This window comes from Pelmatolapia mariae, linkage group LG7 (genome assembly GCF_036321145.2).
Source record: "Pelmatolapia mariae isolate MD_Pm_ZW linkage group LG7, Pm_UMD_F_2, whole genome shotgun sequence".
NCBI lineage: Eukaryota > Metazoa > Chordata > Actinopteri > Cichliformes > Cichlidae > Pelmatolapia > Pelmatolapia mariae.
Window position 1 is genome coordinate 61321212 of NC_086233.1, and position 16303 is coordinate 61337514.

Genomic DNA, 16303 nt, shown 5'->3' on the forward strand with positions numbered 1-16303 from the left:
GAGGTGGATCAATAAGTTGATGTCTCAGCCACTTCTGGCGCACAGCTTGATCGTCAGTAGGTGACTTATGATTACTTATAATTACTCCATTCTTTAGGGGTTTTAAACTAATGCAGAATAGCAGTGGGAGTAGTTAGTACAGGCGGTGCTCAGTTTTGTCTTTGTGATGTTTACTGATATATATGTATATAATTAAAGGATCCTGACCTCCCTCTGTACTACTTACTTTAAATTTTTCACAAACTATCACAAGCTATTTTGCATGTGATATAGTATTGCTTTTACTGTGAAATCTTTGAGTAATGTTTCATGTTTTGGTGGCTATAACACAGTAATTTGCCAGTATTTGGGATAACTAGACTATTAATTAAGTTCTTATAATTACTGTATATTTAGATAAAGCTTTCAACCTCAAACGTTCTTTTGCGAAGACAATTAACAGCTGTTGTATCTTATTTTGAAAAACATTTTCAGACCAAAATTTGACAAATAGAGTATATAAGAAGCACAACAGTAATCATAGGTACATGCCCCCCTAAATATACGGCCAACAATAAAAAGGAAAAAAAATAATCTGAATTTGCTGTAATTTCTTTCCGCCTTATGCTGAAAATGTGGTTCAAAGGTTAATTGTTTTAATAATGTGCAGCTTTTGAAAGATTGATAAGAGATGGACGACAAATATTAAGTCAACCCCATTGACTGGAACTGACAACTGCTTTATTTTTTTACATAATGACAAGGTAACACACAGGCTTATAAATCACATGTTAATAAATACACTGAGCATATGAGCCAGCCAAACGACAGCACTTGCATCACAGTGGCAGTAACTAGGAACATCTATGCACAAAGAAATGAGTACTGCTATTAATAGCAGGACATGAACAGTTACTCTGAGTCAAGAGCATCTCAATGAAGCATTCTTTAAGGAATTGCTACAGAACTCTGATTACACAGGAGAGAGCCTCAGCCACAACTTCTGAATCAGAAACACGAGACTGTGTTGCTAATAGTGACTCTGCAAACCCCATCCTCAGAAGAAGCCACAGCCAGCAGTGGAAACTGGGTATGACAAAGAAAGTATTTTGCAACTATCGGATGAAATTTAGCAGAGTACTGAGTCTTTCATGACAAACGTTCTGTCCTTTGATTGTTTGTAGGAGTAATTGCAGCACAATTGTGAAAAAAAGGTTTGTGAAAACATCTGGAAACACAATGTACTTAATGTGAGAGGTACTCCCACTGAGAAGTAGTCATAAAAATATTTCAGCTGTCACACAAAACAAGTTGCTTTGCCAAGAAAGAATTTGCCTTTGAACACTGAGGAAAAACTTTTGTCTGTATGAGCTTCTTGGAAAGGATCAATGTGGGCTTTGAAGTAGAGCTGGGCGATATATCGAGTTTTTTAAAAATATCGATATATTTTCATACGAGATATAAGATGTGACAATATCCTTTATATTGATATAGTGTATGTTACGTTATAATTATACTTATGGAGCCGCAAGTTTGCCTCTCTTTCGTCCATTTTTGTCTCTACGCTGCGTTACTCGGCCTCGCCTCTCCTTCACTGAACACAACTCCCCCTCCCCCATAGCTTCACCTGCAGGCAACGACAAGATGAACACGGCAAATCTCCGTTAACGAGTTACCGCGGATCGCCCCGTGGTGGGGCTGGACGGCGTCAACGTGTTAGCGAGCTAACCGCGCTAACGAGCTAACCGCGCTGCATGACCTAAAATCCTTTCATTTTCTCAAAAATCGACAGTGCACCTTATGTATGAATTCTGGTTGTGCTTACTGACCGCGAACCGTTTTTATGTGGTACAGGGCGCTCAGCAATCTGTCAAAAAATGTTTTAGTACGACTTTGGTAAGCTACGGAGCCGCGCCGCTTGATGGATTGTCGGAGCATTACGGCTACCGTAGTGGAGCCTCGCGGAGTGATACGTACTGTGCTTCAACGTAATATTACCGTATTGTGTGTGTATAAGGACCATAAATGGCACCTGTTAAGAGACACGGTTACAAAGAGGATTTCAAACTCAAGGCTGTCAGTCACGCAGTAGAAGTTGGGAATAGAGCAGCTGTGAAATCTGTCTATGTTATTATGCTCATCGTCTGTTAGTTTACATTTTGACTGCACAATTGTGAGCTTTTTGTTGTGCACAAAAACAACATTGTGTTTCTTTTATTTATGGAGCATTATTATTTAATAAATGCTGATAATTTATTTTTGAGTAATTTCTTCATGTACATCTACGCTGTATGTTAATAAAAGTGCCTGTGTGACATGTGGGACACAGCTTTGACTAAGAACTCTCTTTTTGTTCTTATTTTATGGCTTTAAAAAAAATATCGAGATATATATCGTATATCGCCATCCAGCTAAAAAATATCGAGATATGAATTTTGGGTCATATCGCCCAGCTCTACTTTGAACATACTGTGAGTACCAGTATTATGAGCAATGGGATAGTCAAGCTAATTCAATTCTTATTGTGTCTCCTTTTAGGCTTCATAATGGGAATCTAATACTTCTGACATACAATTAGACAGATCAGACTGCCATAGAAACAATTTCACATTTATGAGAAATTCAGTCCAGAGTCCAGAAACAGTGTGAATTTTTTAAGTGTTATATTGGGCCGTTTATAATAACATAACCACGGGATAAAACGAAATAAGGTGGAATAATAAAGACGTTAAAGTTACAGTATACAAATTCCCTCTGCAGTGCTGCATAAATTTAACACAAGCCAGACGGCACAAGCAGATCACAGCTCACACTGTGGGACCAGCAGCACATCCACAGCAGTCAGTGAGCTCAGTGTGGTCTTTTAAAAACACATCAATCCTGGCCATGTTGTCTAAATGAAGAACACTGCCAAGAACTTGCACACAGTCTGGGCACAGGGGTTTGGGCCACCGTACATGAGTTGTTGCTATAACACTGTCTTCTCTCTGAAAAGGATTATAGACTTTCAAAGGATGTCTACCTATGCTCCATCACATGTCATCACATCCACAATGGGCATATTCACACAGTTTACTATAGTCTCATTTGTACAGCAAGTCCTGAACCTGAAAACTGATTTTCCAGTCTGTTCAGAGTTCCTGCTTGGAGTCCAGATAATTTGCATGTTAAACAGGAGCTCTCAAAATATTTGAATGCATGTGTCAAACAGGCTCAGGCCAGGGGCAGAGAGGTTCCTTGTTACCACCCTTGTGTGCTGTTTCCATCCTTCAGAAGGCAAAGCAAGGAGAGAAGAGGTTCATGGGTCAATCAGACTGCCCCTCTTCAGCAAATGCCAAGATGTTTGTAGCCCAGAACTACAAGAACAAAACCCTCCTGTGCACTCTGCAAACCAGTTCAGCGATTTAAAGCAAACCAGTTTACATTCAGGTTTAAAAAAAAATCCTCGATGGATGGATGGATGGATGTTTGTCCACATATTAGAACAAGTTTAAAAATGGATTTCTAAAATTTATGCAGCTTTGGACACAACCACAACAGTGTGGCATGAAGTATCCAAGTACCTCACTTTTCAGGATGTCAACTTTGTAACCGGATCTTACTTCAGATTTTGAAAGCAGATTCAGAGTTAAAGGGTAGGTTATAGAAATATCATATCCTAAGCTTTGGACATCTCACGGAGCATTGTTCAAGCTAACATTGAAAAATGGAAAGAGTATAACACAACTGCAAACCTACCAAGACAGTGCCATCCACCTACACAGAGCAGCAGCCAAGAAGCCCATGGTAACCCTGGAGGAGCTGCAGAAATCCAAATCTCAGGCTGGAGAATCTGTCCTCAGGACAAACATTAGCATTTCACAAATCTAACTAGAAGCTATAAGAAATCCTGTTTGCAGTTTGCCACAAGCCATGTAGGGGACACAGCAAGCTCTGGTCAGATGAAACCAAAATTGAGCATTTTGCCGTATGTTTAAATGACCCAGTCAAGGTCCAGACACGTCCTGTCCTAAATCCTATTAGCATGACTTGAAAATTGCTATTCCACGACGCTCTCCAGCTAATCTGACTGTAACTGCAGCGAAAATTGATTCGACAAAGTATTGACTCAGGGGGGCTAAATACAAATGCACATCATGCATCATTTTCCTTCCACTTCACAATTATATGTCACAGTGTGTTGGTGTATCACACAGAATCTCAATTATATACATCGAAATAATCACCACTACTTATTCAAAGCAGAAAACTCATACAAAGAAACAACGTAGGAACACTTTTCTGTACTTTGTGTACTAAATGTACTTTTTCTAATATTTTGAGTCGTTTTCTCAACAGTATGCAGTCACCAACAGTAAGCATTTGGTTAGTGGAGATTTAACCCAGGCACTGTAAGCTTGTTTTAATAAGACATAGCTTGTTTGCCCACAGTTTGGAAAACAAAAACCTAAGCATAACTGAGTAAAAACCTCGAGCAGAATTTACTGGGTTGACAATTTTAGCTCTGTAATCGCAAAAATCATGGTCATTCTCTTCAACACGACAACACCCTGATAGCTTGTCTGGGTTGAGCATTAGAAGTGTGATTTGCTGTGATATATCTGGCTTTGTATATGTTTCACTGCATGCTTGGCTGAAGAATCTCATTCAGCTACAAGAATGTGGAGAAAGCGTCAGCTATTCAACACAAGAACAGGTTCATTGCCCTCAATCAAAACGGATCACTGCTTTTTCTTTCAAATAAAAGAAACTGAGATATCCATATTTTTATTTTGAACTTTCAGAAATCAGCAATACAGCATGTTAAAAAAAAACTACAAGTGCAGAACAGCAGCAGGAGAAAAAAAACAAAACTAAAAACTTATCGTCATTTCAGGTGTTTCTATAGTGCCCATGCTTCAGGTACAGGGTTAAGAGCTGACTGATGCAAATAAATACAAAAAGGTTTATTAAATGTTCATTTCAGAAATGATAGTATGGCTCATTGGAGGTGTGAAACAAGTTACTTTACACTTAATTACATGGAAAAAAAACCTGCTTCTTTTAAAAGGCAACTCTTTCTAATTAGCTTAGCCTTTTCTCTATTATAATGCAGAAAACATTGTGTGGGATTTGGGTGTTTAGATATTTTGTTTTAAAATAAACAGCCAAATGTTCAGTGTATTCAGATCATTAAAATGACAATTACATATGTTAATCTGCAAGGGTGAAATTATTTATTGCACCTTTCTATTACAGTATTACGGTGTAAGCCAATCACTGCAAAGACCCACAGTTTGTCTGCTTTGAAAACCTTTAATTTGATGGTTATAGTGGAACATGTTATTTTTTCTGTCATAACACGTAGCACTCAATTACACAAAAAAAACTTTACAAAGACAGAAAAGTATATAGACAAATGTCTCTCATTTTTACCTACCACAGAATGCAGAACAGTCATACCGCTAACCATCCGAAAACTTACTAGACACCACAACTCACACAGTAATTTACACAATCCAGTCAAAGTTCATTAGGATACACAGTTCAGGAATTGATCTCACTACTTTAACTTAATTATTGTCAAAAAAAAAGTTTGCTACGATATAATATATTTGCCACGTCACCTCTTCAGAGAAACCTACTATAGCAATATTGGTACTAATATTTGATCATTTAAAAATCTAATACATCTGATACAAAATGTGCAGATTTTTTGTCCCCAGGCACACAAAACACAGAGAAAATTTACCAAACATTTGTCATGTGTAGTTGTGAGTCCTAAAATAAAAAAAATAAAAAAGTTGTGAGTTTTAAAATATTGGTACAATGTGTGGATGAATCATTTACACTCTGAAAAAGTCAAATCCAATGAGCCGGTCATCGTGTTTGAGGTATTCCAAAGACATGAAAGTCAGTCATGTGTTGACAAAGTCAACACACAACATATTAGGGCTGTTCGATATAACGATATATATCGGACGACGATATAAAAACGTCTATCGTTTCATTTTATGCTATCGTTTGTTTCGTGGTGTCGCAAAATAAACTGTTTACGGCAATATTTTTTCATTGTTTTGATGGTCACTGTAGTGGCTATATTAATTTCTTAAAGTTCTCTCTTTCTCTTATATTTAATATAACCACACTACGGATGGACAAGCGCCTGTTTTTATGCGTTGCGGTTAGCAACAACGACGGTAACACCATCGCGTGTCCGCTTGTTTATGTTCCACATAAACCTTTCACAATAAAGCTCAAGATCCTGTTGAGACTTTTCAAAATAAACTGAATCACGTGAAAGAGCAGATTATTACGGATGAGAAACAAAACAAGAGCCGCTAGGTGCTAAAAAAATAAACCTTAGGCTCAAACGTTAGAACAGGCTTTTCCCCGCAGCACGCCGTGTAATAAATACTCACAAAGAAAACGGCGGCCGTTACAACTTAGGTCTAAAAATGTATAGTTTCATGCATCTGTTAAAATACTCGACTCCAGCTACATGACGCGCAGCTGGAAACACTTCCCGCAAGTCGAGCTGCCCGAGATTCACAGAATTTGTGATTTATATCGTTATCGGGACGATAGAATTCTTATATCGGGAAATGAGATTTTGGTCATATCGCACAGCCCTACAACATATTTTTGTTTATTTTTAAATGCAGATACCAATATATTGGTAATGACCTAAAACGATATATTGTTAATACTATTCTACTCAGGCACACAAGCTCATGATTGCATAGTTCCAGAACTCCAGAAGTAAAAAAAAAAACAAAACAAAAAACACAAAAATACACAAATAAATAAATACATTAAAAAAAATTTTTAAATTACGCTGTTCTCTCCTTTTCTCTCCTCACACACACACACGACTAGGCTGCCTCCAGCAATTGTGCTATCTTTAGATCACTCTGTGCTGGAGCTCCTTCACCGTGTCAAAATCATGACCCTTCAACAACAACAGCAACATTTAAAATGATATGCATGCTTCTGGCCTGACTTCTGATGTTAGGGGTTGAAAACAGGTCACTCTTCAAATGAAAATTGCTCCTTCGCCCGTGGGTCGTAATCAGAGACCCAGCCCACTGAAGTTTCGATCTACATACAACTGCAAGTATTAAGTAAAGGAAAGTACCAAGAGGTACAAGAGAAGATGACCCAGAATGGGAGAAATATATAATTTTATATTTTGTTCAAGGACTGATTGCAATCATTTGACAAATGAACATAAAGAACTTTCACTCTATGTTGGTCTCCAGTTGGCTATTTCATTCTTACTATCATTTCATAATCACACAAAATAGTTTTATCATGACCTTTCTAACAGAGCAAGTGGGATGAAGAAGAGGCACAAATCAAACAACAGCACTAATGTATAGTATATGTGCTGTACAAGTGTTTTTATCCACCCAAGCCAATAAGATGCATGTGGTCTGCCAATGTGTATGTCCTGCATGCAGCTCAAAATCTGTGACTCCACAGTAAATGTGCACAAACTGTGCATTTGCTGGAGGAATAAACTGGATGCACGGTCTGTGCACTTTCTTATACAGCATTTACATGAGTACCACCATTTCTGTGATTAGTAGATTAGTCTGCTTCTGGACAGAAGCTTATAAGCTTAGTCTAAAGTGAAAACGCTGTTCAGATCCACATGCTACACCAACTGAAATAGGCCTACAGTACATCCACACATTTTATGTCCCTCTGGGATCTTTTAATCTATCATTAAAAGAGTTTTTGGCAGCAAAGACAAATGTTTTTTTCTCTCAGTAGCCACAGTTTGGCAAGTTAATACAGAGGAGCAAGTCTGACCACAAGCTGGAATTTTAACCATGTACTGGATTTTCTTAGGTGTCTCCTTGCTTATTTGGATTTTACATCAAAAGCATATTTAAGCAGCCTACTATGAGTTGGAGCATTAATTGAGCTTTATTGCATGACTGCAGAATTGTGGTTTACTCATTTTAATAAACATCATGTCTCTGATTAAGGTTCTTCTACAGAAAAGGTTTGGTAATGGTTTCCATATAATGGTATCTTTGGTTTTAAACAGCTGACATGTGACTGTATTTAAAAGCATTTATATGTAAATGTTTTGGAGGGATTTTCTATGGGATTGCATTCTTCCACAATGAACCGGTGAATGGAGCCAATTTGATTAATCATCTTCCACAAATAACTCACACATGCATCACAGAGGAACAGGACGAGACTTATAAGTATAATGCATTCCCCATATATTTAGTAATAAACTCACTTATCGTTCACCTCTTCCCTATAGGGAGGTGATCTGCACAGGGAGGTGAAATATAATAGAGTTCAAAACAATATGTCACCACAAGAAAGTCTCTAAGGGAAGAAGGGAAGGAGACTCATGTTTAAAGCATTCAGTGGCTGTAGTGAGGTCTCAATCCAAGTTGCATGAGGCTCTGTAGTTGCTCATAAAGTTGTTTTTAATTAGCACACTGGCATCAAGCATGAGAGCTTCTTCTGCCTTGTCAGTGAAGCCCTCTTGTGTACAGCTTCAAAGCTGGTAATAAATTACTCTTTCGGGATCTTAATGATTATAACAACGAGCATTTAGAACAGCAGAGGAGACGATCCCCCGAAGTTATGCCAATACAGGTAACAGAACAGGAAATGTTTCCTTTTTCTCTTAAATAATATTAAGAATGATTCAACTCAGAGTGCTTCTCCAACTGAGTAATCTAAATTTCCTTTACTATGTATTACAGTCCACATAAGATGTCATGCTACGTGTATAGTATATTAAATATGACAAATGTACGTTAGCAACAAGTGCTGGTTTGAATATTTACTCTTGTGCTCTCTGATGGAAAGGTTCGTGATTTGTGGCTGGGCTGATTGTAAAATGGGATGTTTCTATCAAATTATTTAACAAATTATTTATATTTTGCTTAATTCACCTTAAGGCCTTTGAAGTTTTGCATTCTCTAGACAAACTGTAGCCCTGTGTTAGTCTAGTGACTTGTCCAGTATGTACACCACCTCTCTGCTTTATATTGTAAGGTAAAGAGCTCACAATAATACAGAGACCAGCTGCGCACACACACACACACACACACACACACACACACACACACACACACACACACACACACACACACACACACACACACACACACACACACACACACACACACTATCCTTAGTTGGTTAAGCAGCTAATAAAATAGGTGGATGTATTGAGGGGAACCGTGCAGTAAATACTGTGGTGTAAAGGGGCATGTAGGGAACTTTGATGTCAAAGATTACTGGTTTGATAAAACACTTGCTACTGTAGCTGTCTGTGGGTGATAAGCCACCCACAGACAGAATTTAATTTGATGGTTATAGTGGAACATGTTATTTTTTTCTGTCATAACACGTAGTACTCAATTACACAAAAAAAACTTTACAAAGACAGAAAAGTATATAGACAAATGTCTCTCATTTTTACCTACCACAGAATGCAGAACAGTCATACTGCTAACCATCCAAAAGCACACTAGACACCACAACTCACACAGTAATTTACACAATCCAGTCAAAGTTCATTAGGATACACAGTTCAGGAACTGATCTCACTACTTTAACTTAACTATAAATAAAAAAAAAGTTTGCTATGATACGAAATATTTGCCTCGTCACCTCTTCAGAGAAACCTACTATATTTTCATCTCAAAGAATCTGTTTACTGGGGGAACGCTGTTTTGAAAGAGCCCCAGAGAGGCTGATTTAAAAGAGAATAGCTGATGACGGCTTCTAGTGTAACCTTTCAAAAACAACGTTTTCACAACTGTGCGAGTGCACATAGCAACAGAATTACCACTCAAATCATCCTAATGTACCTGGTCTTGCACACTTAGTTTGATGCAAAAGAGAATCTATACCCAGCTGACTGAAAAGCAGGTACATCATGGTAGAGCTTAGTCAGAACCAAAGCACCCATTCGGGCAAAGGGAGAGCATGCAAACTCCACAAAGAAGAGCCCTGGTTAATCTGCAGGTTGAAATCCAGAAGCCTCTCGATGGAAGATAACAGTGCTAACCACTGTATCACTGTGCAGCCCTAAAGCCAATTCAATGTAATATTGTAACAGTAGAGACTTCTGTACTCCTGTCCAGTTTAATAAAGCAGAACATCACTTAGATTGAATTAACTGCCATATTTTATTCACTTCACTTCAACTACTGAAATGTTTAAAGCTGAGATAGATAATGATCAAAGTACTCCTTGTAACCCGTGGAGCTCTCACTCACACATCACGGTCAAAACAGCCTAAACTCTAAAGCAGCTAATGACGAATAAAATCAACAGCATCACATCAAACATAGACATATACTGTAACTGCAGTAGTGTGATTCCCTTATGGAATGTGATAAGAGAATCCCATTATAAAATATATGGTCTATAACTACAAGAATTTAAGTGTTTCAATGTGACAAAAATGTTTTTATGTGCAACCAACCAGATGGATTCTGGTTTTCTCCTCTTGACTTTAAAAAAATCATGAAGCCACACGATATCTTCAGTACACCAATAAAAAAAATGGCAAAAAAAGTACAAACATAATATGTAATATGATATCAGTGTCTAAGCAGTACCAAAATTTGTTTGTTATTATTTTCTGCTATTTATTTAGTTGCATGAGGAAAAGCTTAAAAAGGAAATTTAACTATTTGATAGCTTGCAAATAATATTTTAATAAAAAGTGTTTACAGGTTACTGTGGGGAAGTCATTTTAGATAGCAACCATTATAGACAGCCTGTGTCCTAGAGATCAGATGAAAAAGGTTCCCACATATCCGCCCATCAACACAGACAAAGGCAAACAATGGAGGCTACAGCTAAACAGGCCACCAGGAAAGGAAGTCCTCCAAGCTAAAGACAACAAGTCTGTTGTTTCAAATTCCACTCCGAACTTCAACAAAACTGCAGAGCAGACAGGCATAGACTGAGTTAAGGGTACTGAAATTCAACAGTTATACAAAATAAAGCACAAACTAAGCAAGGTGGTCTGATTGTGTTGTCAGTAGCACCTTTAGTCTTTTTTACATTGTTATCGATCTTTTCTTCCATAGTGAGACGGTTTGGCAATGATGGGCACAGTAAAAGAGCTCCCCACTGTACACATTTGGAAACAATGTTCTCCCACAGAAAATTAATATGAAACACGATGTACTGTAGTGCTGATCACACGAGTTCAGGCACAAAGTTTTGGTGAGACAAATCTGTTTCACCTTCACTCTGAGCAGACAGGATTCTGACTTGGAAATAAAAGGAGACTGCAAAGTCAAAATATAGGCATAGACTGTGCTGCTGGCTATGTACATGCAGCTGAGACTTAGATATCTGATCTGCATCTCATAAATGCACGCCTTGAGTAGGCCATAAATATAAAAGTCTAAAATAAAGAACATAGCGCAGGCTTCCCTGACGCAACTTGCAAAGTCAGAGTGAGTCATTGCACATGGTGCACAGCAGCAAGGAACCAGTTATCTCTCACAAAGACAAAGGCCGCTGTGCTCTTCCTGTTGCTGATTGGCCTGGAGGGATGTGATTAAAGTAGCAGAAAAAAAGGGGGGATACAAGAGAGAGCTAAATGTTGACATAGCAGCACAGCTCACCCATTGTGAGTCCTAGCAGAATGAAATCTGCCCAGCACGGACGGTCGTGCCTACTCGTCCCAGTGAATAGGAACGTTCACGAAGGGACAGAACAGAGAAACGAACTCTGCTTTGGCTGCGTGGGACAGCGAAAGCTGAGGAAGTAAACATGGTTGAGAGGCTCACATTGCAGCTTTTGTTTGTCACCACAGAGAATCAGCCAGTGTGCCCCAGGGGAAAACCTCTTCACAATGGTCATAACTGTTACTGAATTAAAATACAGTAGCCTTAGAGAAAGTTAGCTATTGCCAGCAACCTTACTGTATCTGTGGCAGCTGAGTGCGCAAAGATTATATTTATTTATTTATTTATTTATTTTGCTTGCTCATGGATATGTCAAGTACTTATGATGAATTCTTCCATTAATTTTATTATATCTACTCCAAGGCAGGCCATTTCTGTTCTGATGGTAGATTTCTTTGGTTAAAGAACAGCCACAGAGAAAAAGTACCCTCCAGAGCTGCTGAAAATAATCCACCACAAAAATGAAAATTCAGAACAAAATGGAAATGTTACTTCCCAGCAGCAGGTCAGTGGTGGGGCACTGACCTCACACCATGAGAGGAGGAGGAATTTGAGGTCAGACGGAGACCTCTCACTCCCCTCTCATACACAGGAATAGATATGGTGTGCCATCCATGTTTGGAAACATGAGATTAAAATAGAAAAAAAGGGGGGGAAAGGCACTGCTGTTTTGACACAGCTCCTTTTGACCTTTGACCCCTTCTGTGTCTAAACTTTGGTGGTAGGTTTCTTTAACAATGTGCCTACTGTGAATTTAACATTTTTCTGTGGAAAGGGAAAAATATTTGATTTTAAGGAAAGCATGCGATCCAAAACTTTTTGCAGAGAATTTAACTAGACCCAGTATTCTTGTCATTACTTATGTCATTTATATACTCTTACATGGTAATGAACTGATGCTTATAATACACATGGAGGCAGTTTCAGGTGATGAGGTCAGTGTAAGTGCAAATATTCCCTGTGAGTCAAAGGGTCAGGCTTCAGACTGATCTAAACACCCAGCTGTATGAGGTTTCTTTTGTTTGTTTGTTTATACCCTAAGCTCTAAGTAATGCCAGTAAAATCCTTCATACGGTCATCTCAGGCACACAGCTCTGGCCAGGGGAACCCAAAGGGTGTTGAAGTTTTTTGTTTGTGGCCAGTCAGATAAAAGTTGGCTTTAATGGAGGGTGACCTTAAAGACAGGCAGGAAAAACAGCCATTTCAAGGCTCGGAATACAACAAATAATCATTATTTCATGCTTAGGTACTCTACCCATAGCCAGGCCTACACTAAATTATATATCTGCGAATGGGATACACAAAAACATCATTCACATCCTTATTTTCAGTCATGACACTGCTTCACAGGACACAGACAAAACACTCATTGCCCACATGGAAACATGTGGATGGAAATAAAGCTTCAGACACTTCACTGTGATCAGATCTAAAATGAGATCTGCAGCTTCCTTAGGCAACAAAGATGGGGTGATACTTATTAGGCTCATCAGAATGTCTGTTACTAAACACGCCCTGTGTACAATGGTGAACAGAAGGGACAATCAGTGAGGAACTCCAATGATGAGCCTATTGTTGAATGGAAGTATGCTGTATCACAGCAGCCTCCCATTCAGCTGTTGCAAAGGACCCAGAATATATGCTTTTGATTCTTCAAATTCCTTCAGACTTACACGATCGACTTATAATATAACCAAAGAGGCAGCAAAATGCTTCACTTAAACCAAAGACAGGGAAATTTACTTAAATTTAAAAAGCCTTTAAAATGGACAGAGGCTAATACATATATAGAGAGAGAGAGCAGAGCAGGAGGATGAAAAGTTGAAGTGATCAAACATGACACAGTGTCACATTGAAATCTTGCCAAGTCCCTGCCAGAAATGAACACGGTCATAAAATAGCATTCATGGGAATAATACAGTCATTAAAGGTAATTCACTGGGATACTGAAACCACTAAATTCTCTACAGACCCACTATAATAACTTACAGTCCAGCAATAGTAAGAAAATATTCCCACAGTAGTTAAAAAAAGGTCACTGCAAATTGGCTGCCGCACTCCTGTTCGCTTACTTATCACATCACGTCGTACTGTAGTGGTTTCATTTTAAAGCATTCAAGCATGTCGATGCAAAAAAATGTCAAGCGGAGAGAGTAGAAAGCTCTAAAAGCAGCGTGGCGCTTTACTGGGCGAAAACACCGCTCGCAGAGCGGCCTAAACACCGACACGTTTAAAAATAATAATAACAATAATAAAAGCATGTAGACAAACAGTTTCTTACCTGGTGAATCCCCAACTCTAAAGTTTCTCTGCAGCTGGGTAGCTGGAAGCTGTCAGACGGCGAATGACTGCCACGCAACTTCAGCTGAGCAGCTTTGGCCAAACTTTCCAGCCGGACGCGTTTGTAGTCCCACTTCTGTCCTGCCACAAAGTGTCTGGGACAGCACCCTTTCCAAAAATCGGACGTGTCTCCCTGACAGCTGTCTTTACCCGCTATATTATATGATGGATTGAGGACCGAGCTATCTGGTTGGACGAGGAGGAAATGAAGTTTGAGGAAGGAGGAGGGGCTCGCTCACTGGCTCCGACTGGAGCGTCGGAGACTCGGACCTTTATGAGTTACAGAGGCTTGGACGCCTATAGAAAACATGTTTGATTAATTAAGATGTGACTCAGGGGTGTGATTATTTCTAAAAGTTTGGCAGTTATAATAACGCGAGTTTTGACAGATGACCAGAGAGAATACATTAAAGTAAGTATTTTTCCTATTAATTAAAAAGCAAGTGGTGTTTCTGATACAGTTATATATTTCATGAGCCAAAACGGGAATCTATGTCCTTGCAATGTTCGTATGTCCAAATCACAAACGTACTATGTAAGCTACCAGGCTTTCCTTTAGCTGCTGTGTGTATTTGAAAAGATTGCATAGAGCAAGTATGTAGAGGAAAGAGTGAGATGTCAGAGCTAATATGGTGCCCAAAAATGTTCCTTTGGAAACATGATGAAGCTGTATTGACAAAGTGAGCATAAACACAGTAATTTAGTAGGAGTATTATACAGGAAAGGAATGGATGGAGAATTTTAATATTTGGAACTAACTGACAAGCCTTTACTGGACTCATCGTTTTATTTACACTGAAGTTAGGATGAGAATAAAATTGCTCACTGGTAAAGTAAACATGGCAGCATTCATGCATATCATCTAAAATTTCCAGGCATGAAAAATCACATTTCTACACATGCATGTGCAACAAAGCCTGTCATGAACGCAGTAGCCCCACAGTTATGCAGTCATAAGGTGCATTGAGCTCTTCTTGATTTAACCTCCTAAGACACGATCTCTTTAATGGTATCCATTTTTAATTTCTCTTTGCTGTTCTATCGAACACTATAAAGCCACTACTGAGTAAAGATGTGCAAAACTCTTTATTTGGTGTCTGAACACAGCAGCATTTTTCCTGAGTACAAAAACAAAATGAAAACAACAACAATTGTGCCCCTTTGAACAATATGGCTCATTTGAAAGAGCAAAATTTAGTATTGTGGTCTAGATAAGCCAAAATGTGATGTCCCCATATGTGGACGCCGGGTCCTAGGAGGTTAAAGCATCCAATCTGGGCGCCCACTGTAACTTTTGGGTGGCTTTAATAATTTAATCCACATGTCAGATTTCAACATTGGTAGTTAAACTTGAACTCATCACTCACCATGAATGTCTCTTAGATTCTCCTGCGGTCACGATTATGCTGCTATTAAACCATGTTACTGGGAGAAATTTAAAAGGCATAATCATTAGACTGCACATTCTGGTCCCCCTGATGGATGGCATCAACATGAAGCAGAGTTTATGTGTTTAAACTTGTGTAATGGTAGCACACTTAAAAGCTCTTCAGTGTGCTACTCTCTCCCATCAGTGTTTCTGAGTCAAATAAAACTACAAGGTTAAGGCTGAAAATCTATATTTTATGCAAATCTATTTGCAAGAAAAGAGTTTGGGGACAACACCAACATCATTTTGTATTTAAATAGAAACATAAAACTGGAGGTTGCTTCAGTGAGCTTTAGATAATATGGAGGGAGCTCCTAGCAAAAGTTTGCTCAAACGCTGGTTTGAGCGCGGAGTCAAGGAGGCCATTTACGTGAAAAGGGAAAGATCATCTCTGAATCGAGGAGGGGGCCTAAGGGTACATCTGTCACCATCTTACAATGCTGTGATTGCAGCCATTCCCCAACTCTCTGTGAATGGTACTCATGGCCATTGATCATTGGTCTTTGATCAGTGGTTGTTGATCGATGGTCATGAGAATTTGCATAATTATGATTAAGGAACTGACCCCACAGCCCATTGTTCCTTCAGTGGGCTGGTTTCAGTCATTATGCAAATGTACTGTTTATAAGATTGGGGAAACCTGCAGTCATCTGAAACTGAAGAAGTCACTTGGATGAGTGACGAAACGTTTCTCCCACTGAAAACGCTACGTCCAGATGAACAGATTCAACTTTTGGAGATTTACTTACCTGGATGATCGAGCATGCATCAAGACCTAGCAAGAGTTATTGGGTTATCTGTACTTCCTAAGCTCACAGCTTAAGAAATTATAAATCAATCAGCTACAGCATTCTGACAGGTGTAACAGGTGTTGGAT

At 38.8% G+C, this 16303-nt stretch overlaps 1 protein-coding gene across 1 annotated transcript in view; it reads right to left on the bottom strand.

The window, feature by feature from the left end:
* The window catches only part of tspan9a (tetraspanin 9a), a 168318-nt gene extending 154155 nt beyond the window's left edge, over window positions 1-14163 (bottom strand). Inside the window, exon 1 of the mRNA XM_063480118.1 lies at window positions 13939-14163. The gene's annotated coding sequence lies outside the window, so the exon portion shown is untranslated. The remainder of the gene's footprint in view (window positions 1-13938) is intronic.
* Between the last annotated feature and the right edge of the window lie 2140 nt (window positions 14164-16303).